Source organism: Solanum dulcamara, chromosome 1 (genome assembly GCF_947179165.1).
Source record: "Solanum dulcamara chromosome 1, daSolDulc1.2, whole genome shotgun sequence".
NCBI classification, from domain to species: Eukaryota; Viridiplantae; Streptophyta; class Magnoliopsida; order Solanales; family Solanaceae; genus Solanum; species Solanum dulcamara.
In genome coordinates, this window is record NC_077237.1 from 55,853,972 (window position 1) to 55,864,828 (window position 10,857).

Below are 10,857 nucleotides of genomic sequence, written 5' to 3' on the forward strand. Positions count from 1 at the left end.
ACATTTCATGTACTGACACCATTGGAATGCACCGTTTTATGATGCAGACACAGGTATTAGAGATCATCAACAGGCGCACCGTTGAAGATCAACTTTATACTCAGCTTTAGTGAGACCTCTTAGAATTCAGAGGAGCTCTTGAGTCTTTATTTTTTATTATTTATTTACAAGTTTAAGGTAGTCGTGAACTTTTCTCAGCACCTTCTTGTGTGTCAGTTAGAGGCTTCATAGACAGAGTAAAGTTGAGTAGAAAGATTTCTCCAGGATCTGTTTTAAACCATAATTTCATTATTGAGTTTATAACATTGAGTTACATTATACTATTAGTATTTTCAATCTATTATCTATTAATTAATGATGATGTTTTTAAATATCCACTTAAGTTAATTATCTATTTAGTCGAGTCTTCCGCTAAGTGATTGAATGAGTAATCAGACCAACTGATTCGCTTGGGGCCAACAGTGGTCTCCTAGTGCCGGTCACGCCTAGGGTACCCTTTCGTAGAGTGATATTATTTATGTTAAGTCCAAAAGAAAAGAATGAAAAGGAGTCTACATAAATATCCTTAGTGTATTTATTTTTTCAAAGATCTCGTATTTATCTTTCAAATGTGCTATTTGGTTAAGAGTAAATTTAATAAATAACATATTTAAGAGTGAATATTTATAGTCATAGCATGGCTTTCTAGTTTTCAATAAGAGTCTCCATATAAATTAATGATTCTTATCAAATAAAAAATTATCTCTATTCATATTCAATTATCTGTACGAGGCAAACCTATAACAAAGTCCATATTCACGGCTTCCCACTTTCAAGTAGGAATCTCAATATCTTACGCCAAACTTCCTTATTTTTAATGCTCAACTTTCATGTTGATAATTTGGACACTTATTCACAAACTCCGTAATAATCCTCTTGATGTCATTCCACCAATACACTTTCCTTAAATCTCGATACATCTTTGTGGAACCGGGATGAATAGGATTATGAGCTTTGGACAATATCATATCATTCAAGCCTTCAACATTTGGAACACACAATAAACCTTTATATCTCAAAATACCATCTCCCCCTTGGGAGAAAGCCTCACTGGCTTTTTCAGCAACCGCCTTCTTCAATTCTACCAAAGTGGGATCACTATCTTTCTTTTCCTTTACATCAGCCAAAAGAGATGATTCAGAACCATTTTGCACAATAGCACCACCCTTTTTAGAATCATCCAATTGAACACCCAAACAGGCTAATCTATGTACATCCCAAACTAGCTCTTTCTTTTCATCCTCAATGCGAGCAACACTGCTTATGGACAACCTATTAAAAACATCGGCAACCACATTTTTGTTATCCGGATGGTATAACACACTCCTGTCAAAGTCCTTCAACAACTCAAGCTTTGTTGAAGGTTCAGGTCTTTTTGAGTGAACACATATTCCAAACTCTTGTGATCAGTAAAAATATCAACATGGACTCCGTTAAGATAGTGTCTACAAAATTTCAAAGCAAATAACACCGCCACTAACTCGAAGTCATGAGTTGGGTAATTCTTCTCATGTGCCTTTAGTTGCCTTGATGCATAAGCTATAACCTTACCATTTTGCATTAGCACACAACCAAGACCAACTCGTGAAATATCACAATGGTCACGACCCAAGCCTATGGCCTAGACGCGACACGAAGAATAAGACACCCGAAAGTACCTCACCCAAGCCTCTTAACATTCATTTAGCTTTTCATAGGTAATGATATTCAATAACAAGAGGAAACAAAAGAGGGGTCGAGGGGCTAAGGGAAACATCATAGAATATAAGTCAATAACAACCTCAAATCATCATCCATTTGTCCAACAATACCTCTACATCTTTAGACTTGGCAGGGGCTACGATATGTCCTAGCTCACCCTCAATGAAGAAGAAATAAGTACCATTAAATGTATCCAAAAGTATTTACATATCAGAAGCTAGAAAAGGAAAGGAATGTTGTTCCCAAAATATGTGAACTCACTAAAAAAGTAGCCTTCAACGTATTCAACTAGCCATGTAGAGGTGAATGTGGAGCAATGCGGGTCCCTACATGGTGATATCATATAGGCAAAAGAGTATGCATTAGTACTTTGAATGTACTAAGTATGTAGGCATGCAATAACATTAAAGAAATATTAGAACATTTATATAGCATGGAACATAGTGCAATGCATGCATAATCAATCAAGTAAATAACATTTGAAGCATTTATTTGTGGGAAAATGACTACAATCGATAATTAAGACCATGCGAGCTATTACATGAAATCCAACATAACCCCCTACGTTAGCACGAGGACACTACTTGCCGAGTAGAGCTCTGTCAACTTCATTTATTTCTTTGACATATAGAGCAATTTGTGGATCCAAGCCTAAGCCTACAAGGGCTCCTATGTTGGCACATAATTAATGAGACAAAGGGTTTCTACTAGGTTCCCTTATCAAATCCCACCTCTATGCCCCATTCGTGCTAAGTTAATCCCATGTAATAGTTTAATATAACCTAAGAACATAATCATTTACTTAAATTTAGATCATCAAAGCATCATTAGGTAAAATAGTTCATTAAAACTCTTCTTTGATTCACACAAGTGAGAATTGGCCTTTCACAAGTGGAATACATCATTTCAGAATCATTTCTTCATTCTCTCATTTCATAAGGCTTCTTTTGATCATAGACATTTTCTTTCATAAACATTCAGTTTGGAGTCAAATATTTCATTTCAAACTTCATTGAAACATAATAAAAGTAGGCGGGTTATAATGAATCAACTTTCAAATTATTTAAATCAATGCTAGTTTGCATAAGAGTAATGGAATGCATCAATTAAAAACATCTTTAAAACAACCCACCAATACACTTTAAAATACTTTTTCATGCCTTCATATAAGGACCTTTGATATATCAACCATTTCATAAATTTAAGAGTCTATATAGGTTAAGAGAGATAAATAAACTTCAAATATTCAATAATCTATATATTTGAAATCATAATATGAAAACCCATAAAATCCATAATTTTAAATGAACTATTAGGTTTAAAAAATACTTGGGCTCCATGGGTGGAAAAATCCATGAATGAGACTCACATACCTTGGGAAATAAAGCCCTAATGCAATCTTTGAAAGTGGGGACTTGAAGACTTGTGATGAAACCCTAGCTTTACTTGGTAAAGAAGAAGACCTTGAGATGAGGAAGGGTTTTGGTACCTTAGGACTTGAGTGAGAATAAATGAGTTAGGAAAGGCTTAGGGTCATTTAGATAGGCTCGATTCAGTCCCCAAATCCCCAAAACAACCTCACTTTGCTGATAAAACCCTGGAAATAAACAAACTACCCTTCTTAAAGTAGGTCAGACTCAGCTTCATGGAGGACCCATCATGTTTCATGATCATCACCACGGCCCATGGTGGTATTCCGTGATAACTGACTTAGAGGAGAAATCTTGGGGTTTGCAGGGAAAGTTTCAGTACTTCCTCCATGGAGACCTTCATGGTCTATGGAGTGCATCACAGTCCATGAACCATGGATGTGGTGCAAGACCTACAGGAGGTCCTACAGGTGTGACCACCACGGAGCACACCATGGTCCATGAAGGGAAACATGGCCCGTGGTGGAGAGGCATGGTTCCTTCCTTGGGAAAACTTTTGAGGGTCTTAGGGGAGGGGTCACCACGGAGGGCACTACAATACATGGTGCTAACCACGGTTCGTGGTCCCTCATCATGGTCCATTCCCTACAGGAATGGGTTTAATAACCTCCACCATGGTGGATCACCACGAGCTGTGGTGCTGACTACAACTCATGATGGCCTTCGTGGTCATCACCTAGTGCCAAAATCTATATTTTTCTGAGATTTCATCCTTTGGTCCTCGTTTTAGGACTTTCCAACTTTCGGGGTCTTACAATATCCTCCCCTTGGGAACATTCACCCATAAATGAGATCTCAAATAAGATTTAACTAGCATGGAAAGGACATATAACAAGGACTAACAACCCAACATGAATACAATGATCTTAAATAGAAATTCACTACATGAACATGCATGCATATGAAGACTTAGGAATAACTGAAACATAGGAGTCTTAAACAATTCATGAATAACTTAGTACCTTAAACTTGTGTAGAGTGAAAGAGATGAGGGTATTTCTTCATCATATCTGCTTTTGCTTCCCATGTAGAACTTTTAACTTGTTGATTCCTCCAAAAGACTTTAGCAGATTCAACCTCTCTATTCCTTAATCTCTTGACTTGCTTGTCCAAAATTTCAACTGAAACTTCTTTATAGGTCAAGTTTTATTCAACATTTACTCCTCCAAAGGCACAATGGAACTTGGATCACCCACACATTTCCTCAACATAGACACATAGAACACCAGATGAACCATGGCCATTTCCAAAGGAAACTCCAACTCATAAGGAACCTTGCCAACATGTCTCAAGATTCTATTTGGTCGTACATACCTAGGGTTCAATTTCCCCTCTTACCAAACCGAACTACACCCTTCCAGGGTGAAACCTTCAATATACCCAATCATCCATATTAAACTCAAGATCCCTTCTCTTAGTATCAGAATAGGACTTTTGGCAACTTTGAGCCATCTTCAACGTTTAATGACTCCCACCTTCTCCAAAGCATCAAGCACCAAATAGGGACCCAATAAGGTCATGTCACCTACTTCAAATCAACTAACCAGAGACCTACAACGCCTCCCATACAAAGTCTCAAACGGCGCCCCTCTTAATAATCGAGTGGTAGCTATTGTTGTATGCAACTCAATGAGCGGTAGATGGTCATCCCAACTCCGTTTGAACTCCAACACATAAGCTTTTAACATATTTTCTAGTGTTTGAATTGTCCACATGGCTTTCCCATCAGTTTGCGGATAGAATGTGGTACTTAACTTCACCTTAGTACTAAGACCCCTTTGAAACGATCTCCAAAAGTGAGAAGTGAATTTTGTACCATTATCCGAAATAATTAACCACGATACACCATGAAACCTTACCAATTACAGAATATACAACTTAGTATAATCCTCAGCACTACAACAAGCCTTGACCGATAGGAAGTGAGCCGACTTAGTTATTTTATCAACAATCACCCAAATTGAGTCAAGATATTTTTCAGTACGAGGCAAACCCACTATGAAGTCCATGTTCACATCTTTACACTTCCAAGTGGGGATTTCAATATCTTGTTCTAGGCCACCTGGCCTTTGATATTTAGCCTTAACTTATTGGCAATTTGGGTATTCGACCATGATCCTTGATACGTCTCTTTTCATGCCACCTCACCAATAGAGCGCTATTAAGCCTTGGTACAGTTTAGTTGAACCAGGATGAATAGAGTATGAAGAATTATGAGCCTCCTTCAAGATCAAGCCCCTTAGGCTATCCACATTCAGAACACATAACCGACCTTGGTAGAGAAGTACCCCATCTCCCCCTTGTGAAAATACTTCTACTTTCTTTTTTTCACAAACTTCTTTAGCTTCACAAATTTAGGGTCAAGGTCTTGTTTTGACTTAACATACACCATCAAAGATGATGTGGACCGTTTACAAACAAACATACCGCCATCATTGGAACCACTCAACTTTACCCCTAATCTACCCAATTGATGAACATCCTTCACCAACTCCCTTTTCTCTTCATTAGCATGAGCCACACTCTCCATAGACATCCTACTAAGTGCATCGGCAACAACATTGAATTTACCAGGATGATAATGCATATGCATTTTGTAGTCCTTGAGGAGTTAAAGCCACCTCCTTTACCTTAAATTGAGGTCCTTTTGAGTGAACATGTATTGGAGACTTTTGTGATTGCTAAACACATCTACATGTACCCCATAGAGGTAGTACTACAAAATATTTAAAGTAAATACAATGGCCGCTAACTCAAGATCATGGGTTGGGTAGTTATGTTAGTGCACCTTCAATTGCCTAAATACATATGCTATAATCTTACCATTTTGCATTTATCATTTTGCATCAATACACTACCCAAAACAAAATTTGAAGCATCACAATAAAGCACAAATCCTTCTAATCCTCCCATTAGAGTCAAGCCAGGAGCGGAGGTTAGTCGATCTTTCAAAGTTTGGAAACTCTTCTCACACTCATCAGCCCATAGAAACTTTGCCTTTTTTGAGTCAATTTTCTCATAGGAGATGAGATGGAAGAGAACCCTTTAACGAATCTTCTATAAATACCCTACTAGACCCACAAGAGTCCTAATGTTAGAAGGAGATAATGTTCTAGGCCAATTCCTCACCACCTCTGTTTTCGTAGAATCAATCTTGATCCTATCAACGGATACTATCTCACAAAGAAACACCACATCTTTCAACCAAAATTCACACTTACTAAATTTTGCAAACAATTGCCCATCCCTCAAGGTTTGGAGTACAACTCTCAAATGATATTTATGGTCTTACTCACCTCAAAAGTAAATCAAGATATCATCAATAAAAACCACCACACATGTATCAAGGTAGTATTTGAACACCTTATTAATTAGATCCATAAATACTGTGCATTTGTTAACCCAAATGACATCACTAAAAAACTCGAAGTGACCATGTGTTCAAAATGCCATCTTGGAAATGTCACACTCCCTTACCTTTAGTTGATGATAGCCGAAATGGAGATCAATCTTGGAGAAACGAATTTCCCCTTGCAATTGATCAAACAAATCATTTATCCTAGGAATCGAATACTTGTTCTTAATAGTTACCTTGTTCAATTGCTGGTAGTCTATGCATATTTGAACTGATTCATCCTCTTCCTCACAAATAATACGGGAGCACCCTATGGTGAAATACTTATCCTTATGAACCACTTCTCGAACAAGTCCTTTAATTGTTTCCTTAACACTTTTAATTGTGCCGGGGCTAGAGATAGGTTGGGTATCGGGGAAAAGATCGATACCAAAATCAATTTCCCTTTCGGTAGGGACACCTGGGAGGTCATCGGGAAACTTATTAATCAAGGGGACCATATCAAGAGAAGGACTTTCGGAGTCAATTTCTCTAACCCTCACAATCTGTTAGATGCAACCCTTAACAATCAACTTTTAGGGCTTAAGATAAGAAATAACCTACCCTTAACTACCAAATCATGACTCTTCCATTAGAATAGACTTATTTGGGAATTGAAACTATACTTTACGGGTTCTACAATCTATGGAAGCATAAGATGTATGCAACCAATCCATCCCAAGTATAACATCAAAATCTACCATGACAAGCTATATGAAATCACAAGGGACAATTCTATGCAAGTCAGACAAAGGATAACCCTTATGGACCTTTCTAGCAACAACCGACTCACCAATGGGGGTAGAAACCAAATAGGGCTCTATTAACATTTTAAGCAACATAGGAAAACTATTAGCAAGGAATGAAGTAACGAACGACAAATTTGAACTCAGATCTAATAATGCATACACATAAAAAGTAAAGACCTCTAACATACTAGTAGCAACATTGGGTGCTTTCTCAACCTCTTGTCTCCCATGTAAAGCATAAAAGCTATTGGTGCGTTGGCCACTTCCTTGGGCTTGTTGACCATGAGAAATTTTGTGTTGAAGCCTACCACCACCGCTTCTGCAATCTCTAGCTTGGAGACCCATTTTACCATATTAAAGCATGGATTGGAGCCAGCTAGTAATTTTTGTTTGTAAGTCCTTCAATACTTTTTGCAAGTGTGGAAAGATTGAACACCATCATTCCCTCTTATAACTACCGGGTTAGCACCCTTGTCTATGTTGAACCTTGGAGAAAGAGTATTGGTGGAACCTTTCCCCACAAATCGTTGCCCACCTTAGCCCTTTCCACTACCACCATAAGCGTACCTTTGAGGATTGAACCCTCCAACATCAGCTCTAGCCGTCTTGAACCCTTTTGAGCTATCCCTCACTTCTCATCCTCAATTTTTCCTGCATATTTCAATAGTCGGGATATGTCCATTTCTTTGACCAACATGACCATCTTGCACTATTTAGATACCAAAATAGAAACACCAGAAATAAAATTGCTCATCCTTGACCTCAGGTTGGAGACCATGAAAGGAGAATACTTAGAATATTTAGTAAACTTGAGAGTATATTCCCTCACACTCATGCCCCCTTGGTGAATACTAATGAACTCTTGAATCTTTGCCTTTCTTAGCTCCAAACGAAAGAAGAGATCTAGGAAGGAACCTTTGAATTCTTCTCATTCTATGGACCCCATGTCTTCACCCTTGTTAACAACCCATTGATCATACCAAACCCTTGCTACGCCCTTAAGTTGATAAGCCACTAGCTCGGCCTTCTCATTTAGAGGTACTCCCATGATAGCCACAATATGATAGACATACTCATTGAACTCCATAGGGTCCTCATCTACTTTAGAATCATCAAACTCGGATGGATTAATCCTCATAAAGTCCTAAATCCTAGAAACCGAAGTGGAATTTGAGGAGGAGGAGGAGGAACAATGCCTTGGGTTAGTCTAGGGTGTTATGTCTCTAGCCAACAAAGTGATGATGTTTCGAAATTTGACATATGTAACTCCTTTTTGGTGATGTGAAGCTTCGGGAACTGGAGGAGCTTGATCCTCATCTTCAACCCTTGCTCTAGGTGGAGGTACCCTTATTGGAGGCATGATCTAGATAACATAAGATGATTTTTTATTTAGAGGAAGTCTTAGGATGACTCTAGGGAACGACATGAAATTTGAAAGAAGTGAAAACTTTCCTAAATGTCCCATAGTTTTCTATTCATATTTGTGGCACACTTCACAACCATAAAGAAGACCCTATTTGATATGGTATGTTGGACTCTTAGAAATATTCAAAACCTCGATCTCTAATACAAAGTTTATCATAACCCAAGCCTAGGGCCTAGACATGACACAAAGAATGAGGCACCCGTAGGTACCTCACTCAAGCCTCTTAGCATTCATTTAGCTTTTCATAGGTAATGACATTCAATAATAAGAGGAAATAAAAGAGGGGTAGAGGGGCTGAGGGAAAAATCATAGAATATAAGTCAATAACAACCTCAAATCATCATTCATTTGTTCAACAATACCTCTACATCTTTAGACTTGGCGGGGGCTAAGACATATCCCTAACTCACCCTTAACGAAGAAGAAATAAGTACAATGAAATGTATCCAAAAGTCTTTACATATCAAAAGCTAGAAAAAAAGGAATTGTGTTCCCAAAACATGGGAACTCACCAAAAATAGCCTTCATTGTATTCAACTAGCCACATGGAGGTGAATATGGATAAATGCCAGTCCCTACATGATGATTATGTAGGCATGTATTAAAATTGAAGAAACATTAGAACATTAATATAGTATGTAACATAGTGCAACACATGCATAATCAATCAAGAAAAATAATATTTAGAGCATTCATTTGTGGAAAAAAGACTACAATCGACATTTAAGACAATGCGAACTATTACATGGAATCCAACATAACCCTCTACGTTAGCATGGAGACTACTTGTCGGGTAGAGCTGTGTCAACTTTATTTATTTCTTTAAAATTTAGGGTTATTTGTGAATCCAATAGTCTAAGCTTATAAGAGATCCTATGTTGGCACATAGTTAATAAGACAAAGGATTGCTACTAGGATTACCTTATCAAATCCATCTCAATACCCCATTTGGTGCTAATCAATCCCACAAAATAGTTTAATATAACGTAAGAAAATAATCAGTGTAAGAACATAATCATTTACTTAGCTTAGATCATAAAAGCATCATTGGGTAGAATAGCTCATTAAAACTCTTCTTTGATTCACACAAGTGAGAATTGGCCTTTCACAAGTGTAATACATCATTTCATAATCATTTCTTCATTCTTTCATTTCATAAGACTCCATTTGATCATAGACATTTGTTTTCATAAACATTCATTCTGGAGATAAAGCTTTCAATTCAAACTTCATTGAAACATTTATTTTGGATATAAAACATTCAATTCAAACTTCATTGAAACATAGTATAACTAGGTAGGTTCTAATCAATCATCTTTCAAATCATTGAAATCATGTATGAGAGTAATGGAATGCATCAATTAAAAACATCTTTAAAACAACCCACAAATACACTTTGAAACCCTTTTCATGCCTTCATATAAGGACCTTTGATAAATGAACCATTCAATGAATTTAAGAGTAAATATAGGTTAAGATAGATAAATAAACATAAAATATTCAATAATCCATATATTTGAAATCATAATATGAAAACCCATAAAATCCACAATTTAAAATGAACTATTAGGTTTAGAAAATACTTGGGCTCCATGAGTGGAAGAAACCATGAATGAGACCCACATACCTTGGAAAACAAGGCCCTAATGGAAGCTTTGAAAGTGGGGACTTAAAGACTTATGATGAAACCCTAGATTTCCTTGGTAAAGAAGAAGACCTTGAAAAGAGGAAAAGTTTGGTCTCTTAGTACTTAAATGAGAATAAATTAGTTGGGAAAGGTTTAGGGTCATTTAGATATGTTAGATTTAGTCCCCAAAATGACCTCACTTTGCTGATAAAACCTAGGGAAAGACCACACTACCATTCTTAAAACTGGTCACACTTAGCTGTAGGGAGGACCCATCACGGTTCATGATTATCACCACGGCCCATGGTGGTGTTCCGTGATAAGTGACTTAGAGGAGAAATATTGAGGTATGAAGGGAAAGTTTTAGTACTTTCTCCACGGAGACCTTCACGGTTCGTGAAGGGCATCAAGGTCCGTGAACCATATAGGAATGACCACCACGGAACACACAATGGTTTGTGAAGGGTAACAGGGACTGTGGTGGTGAGGCG